Source organism: Amphiprion ocellaris, chromosome 22 (assembly GCF_022539595.1).
Source record: "Amphiprion ocellaris isolate individual 3 ecotype Okinawa chromosome 22, ASM2253959v1, whole genome shotgun sequence".
NCBI classification, from domain to species: domain Eukaryota; kingdom Metazoa; phylum Chordata; class Actinopteri; family Pomacentridae; genus Amphiprion; species Amphiprion ocellaris.
This window is the reverse complement of record NC_072787.1, coordinates 15391413-15395971: the sequence shown is the minus strand read 5'-3', so window position 1 is coordinate 15395971 and position 4559 is coordinate 15391413. Positions and strand designations below refer to the sequence as shown.

The 4559-nt window shown below is 46.2% G+C and overlaps 1 long non-coding RNA gene across 1 annotated transcript; it reads left to right on the top strand.

Annotated features, from left to right (window-relative positions):
- Positions 1 to 356: 356 nt before the first annotated feature.
- Positions 357 to 3466, top strand: LOC129348022 (uncharacterized). Its single transcript, XR_008600435.1, has 2 exons — positions 357 to 608; positions 2747 to 3466. It is a non-coding gene; the product is annotated as an uncharacterized LOC129348022 (long non-coding RNA).
- The last annotated feature ends 1093 nt before the right edge of the window (positions 3467 to 4559 follow it).

Here is a 4559-nt window from a genome sequence, read left to right as displayed (position 1 = left end):
GGCCGGCAAGGCGGCGATCCGACTCCACAGTCCCAATGTAGAGCCGCACTAGATTATACAATAGTTATTCTCACACATAAGAGGCCCGTGGTGCTAAAATGCGCACTGACGGGCAGCCCGACGTGCGTAAAAATTTAAATAAAACAGCCACATTGTGGTATAAAAACAACTGGATATATAGGACCTTCCAGAGCGCGCATATTTGCGTGTCGGTGGGAGCGAGCGCGCATTTGTATGTATAAACGCGTGTGTGTGCGCGTACACGTGGGAGAGAGAGAGGGAGAAAGAGAGAGAGAGGTTTTACTCATTGTAATGCACAGAACGACCTGCCCTCTTTTGAAAAAAAGCGAGAAAGCGCAGCCATGCTTTGCAGAGGCTACAGCATCGCTCTCATTGGTAGTATCAGCTTCTCGCCAAACGGAGTCTTTGCCTGCTCGCCTGCTACACCGACAGGAAAAAAAAACGGGAATACAAGAAGTCCACGATGCAAAGACCTGCAGTAAAGCAACACTTCTTAAAATGAGGTGAAAGATAAAGAGCAGAGCGCGGATAAATATTCGCAGAGCAAAGTGCGCTGGGATCCACCATATGGCGTGGAGCAAATCCTGGTGAGTATCTTCTGCTTTGCTTCATGATAGAAGCTTCTAAATCAATTGTTGATAAAAACCGAATGTGTATTCGTGCTCCGGCAGTCGGCAGAAACGCGTATTTGCGCAGAATATAGCAGAAAAGCGGTGATGTTTCTGCATCTACGCTGAGGTAACGGTTCCCTCATGCACGCTGCACTTGCCATTGTTATTGCGGGCTTTAGGGAATAAACCACATCAGGACAAACGCGAACAAAAAGAAAGAGGGGGGGAAAGGATTGAAAATCATTCACCCAGCCTCGCACGGATCGTTTTATGTCGACGGTTGCATAATCAATAAGAAGGGTTAGAGAGGACGGTGGGTTTCGGAGCCACATCGTTTGTTCGTTCGCTGCACGGTGCTTAAGGACAATAGGGGTCGTTTCCTTGTCGGTGGAGAGAGAGAGAGAGGGAGAGATGGGGTGAGGGGGGGAGAGAGAGGGGGGAGAAATATGGTGACAAGCTGTAATGAAGCTCCAAACGACGGCCGGTGCGAGAGTCGCCCGGTTTTTTCGGGGGGGGGGGGGGACGTTTCCGTCTAAAATGGCGATTCCCTTTGTTTCTGTGTCCCTCTGCTCCTCTGTTCCAGCGAGTGGGTAATGCATTGCAATTACCATATCGCCAAGCCTGCGCCTCTTCATTTTCACCGCACTGCCTTTTTTTTTCACGCAGCGGATTTTTTTTCTTTTTTTGCTCCTGAACAGTAAAATGTGGGCCGTCAGATGTTAGAACCGGTCACCCCTCCTCCCCATCGGTGCAGTAACGGTGCGCTCTGGAGATCCGTCAAGCTCAAATTAGAGGGCAGGTAGCGACTCCTAATTATAGACACTGACTTCATTTGAGCAGTTCTACGGTTCGCATTAGTAAAAATGCAAATCAATCGGTTGTGTGTAGGCTGCAGCACTGCAGATTATACTGGATTAGAGCTGCATCTCTGTCAGCCTCCCATACTGTTAATTAGTATGAAAGGAATTCATCCCTCTGCATCTCTGAGGACAAAATGTGCGACACTTTTACATCACACTCAGTTTGCGCGTTATATAATCTCATCAACTCAGATTCAACCTTTTACTGAATGATTAAAAAAACAACTCTTTCAGGGACTTAAAATAAGCTCATCACATCAAGCTAAATGCAGCATTTGTTAAACTCATATCTCGCATCAGCCAGCAGGCTCAGGATGACATCCCTCCCTCATCACTCTGTGTGTGTGTGTGCGCGCGCGAGAGAGAGAGTGCGTGTGCGCATGCCCATGAGTGTATTTGTGTGAGTGTAGGTACACGTGTGTTCTCATTTTTATTTTTTTTTTTTGAATAGTGCAATGTTGCATAACCGTTCACAGCCAATGCCAGATTTGGGGCTTCACAATTTTTTTGCGGGGCCATTGTTGGCATTTCCTCTGCGCGCGCGCACACACACACACACACTCCACACGCACACATAAGCACACACACAGGGAGTTCAGCATCCAACAGCAGAACTATTTACACATATCGGCGATAAACGCACTCAGATTGGGAAGTCGTCAATTTCCCTCCTAGTTTTCAAGGACACGGGGCAGCGATGAGGAGGACGTTGGGTAATATAGAGGAACATCTGTTTGCCTGGTGACGTCAACAACCCCCCACCCACCCACCCCCCCTTCTCTCATCCCAATCCTCTTGTGCTGAAGGCAGATGCCTCATTTGTTTGGCTGGAGCACCATTAATCCCAAAGTCAGAGGAAAAGACCGGACGGAGAGAGATCAGTCCCATTTCGGTGCTGATGCGCTCTCGTTGCGCAGCTCGGCGTCCCGGTGAGTTTTGCTGTTGGATGTATATAGAAGCAGAGAGCCGGCTGCGCTCGGGACACCCGCAGTTTTCTCTTCAAGCTGCCCCCGGTTTGCGATGTTTGCGGATATTTTAACTTGTGACCCGCAAGTAGAAGCTGCAGGCGTGTGTGTGTGTGCGTGTGCAGGCAGGGGGAGAAATGTGACTAAAAATCAATATTTTGCACGTGGACTTTTTTTTTTCTTCTTTTTTGAACGCCAAGTGGTGTTTCTATACAGGTCAAAGTGGAATATGAGAATCTGTCAGTTGCAATTCGATATGAGGTTCATTTTGTGTTTTCTTTTTTTGTAGGTGCATTATGGGATAACGGAGGACTTTTACGCTTTCTGCAGTTTGGAACTCGACGTAGACGCATCACACGGAGTCCTTTTCCGCCTTCCAAAGCGACCTGGGACGTATAATTATTTTGCCCTCCGTAAAACTACCTCCTGGGTGTTTTGCGTAAAAGTCAGTCCTATAACCTAACCCATTTTTGATTTTTTTCCAATGTAAGGTAGGCCTGTACAACAGCCGGCAGAGGATTTGATCTGTTTTTGCAAGATGCTTTGGGATTTTTTTTTACCTCCACTTTTGGCCAAACTTGACATCCAAAATATATTTTTTAGTCATACAACACAGGCCTTGGAGGCTGCAAAATAGGTACATTTGTAGTAACACAGAAAGGTTTGAGGTGTCTTCCATTTTTTTCCCCACAGTAGAGTGAATGCAGCTGATGGACGAACACACACTTACACACTCACACACAGATAGAAAGACGAGCGGGTTGTGTCTCTCCGTGTTCACAGCGGACCTTGATTTAATGTCTTACAATTAAGGCACGCGGTGAATGCCAAGAGATGATCCTCCTTTCTTCGCATGTCTGCAGACACAAGAAATAAATCATGAAATCTTTACACCACTGGTTATATATTTTTTTACATTTTGGTAAGAAAAGGTTTGCTTCTGTGTTTCCAACTGTTACGCATTATTCCTGTACTGTCTCTTTCATCAATAAAGCAAATACGCACAAGGGTTTGTAAGCTGTGGTTTTATGTGAACATACATGCTCCTGAGTGTGTGACGTGTGTGTGTGTGATGTGTGTGTCGATGGGAGCTGTCCATCCTCACACAGGCTGCCCGGAGCGCTGTCCACCTTCTGTGGTGCTGAAATGTACGCACCACCGACCAGCCTTTTGTTTCACTCGCCTGCCGGTGCAGAAGCGCAAATGGCTCAACTATTTTACTATAGTACGGGAATGCGGTCCGGACTCTTCGACGTATAAACCGTGTAAATACGCCAACAAACGCACACACAAGCGAGTATATGAGAAGATATTTTTAAAAACCTTCATATAAGCAGCCCTTGGGTGCAGGCAGCCCGGCAAAGCTCTATTAGTCAGTGTAGAAAATCGGGAAATGCGCAAATGGAGAGAGAGTGGTGTGAATGTTTTCCACAGCGGTTGAGCTTATTTCAGGTCTAATAATAAAATAAGAGAATCCCCCCGATTAACTCTAAATTATTACCGCTGCATTCGATCAGTTCTACCGTGGAAATAAAGTGAACACGCTGTTCCAGCGACGCATTTTTTTTTTCCAAATACGTTTACTGTGAGAAAAATCAGTCGTTCCAATGAGCACTTCTGCAGCACAGCAGGTTCATTCTCGCCCCCTCAAATAACCTAAAAGGCCTCACATGACAAGGACATGAAACTATGATTTATTTGATCTGCATATTAATTTCCATGATGGCCGTATGGAATGTAAATGAGGAGGAGTGCTGAGGACCTCTACGGACACGTGCTCATATGTCCAATTAAATGAATATTAAGAGGTTTGGAAATGTGGCCCAACAAATCTTTGGACGCAGCACATGAACACAGACCGCTGGTTCAGTGAGTCTTGTGGCATTTGCACCGAATGAAATAACATCATTAAAGCTTAGTGTGTCGCCTAGTGGCGTTCAGGAGCGAAGCAGATCAAACCACGATGGAGGCTGCTTCTCCTGGAGTTGAGAGCTTGACATGTAACAGCAGACAATGGGATAAAATTCGTGGATCAACACTTCACCAAGCTAGCGATATAACAGCTTTTCAATTAATTGCGATTGTTTGCACTCCACAGAAAA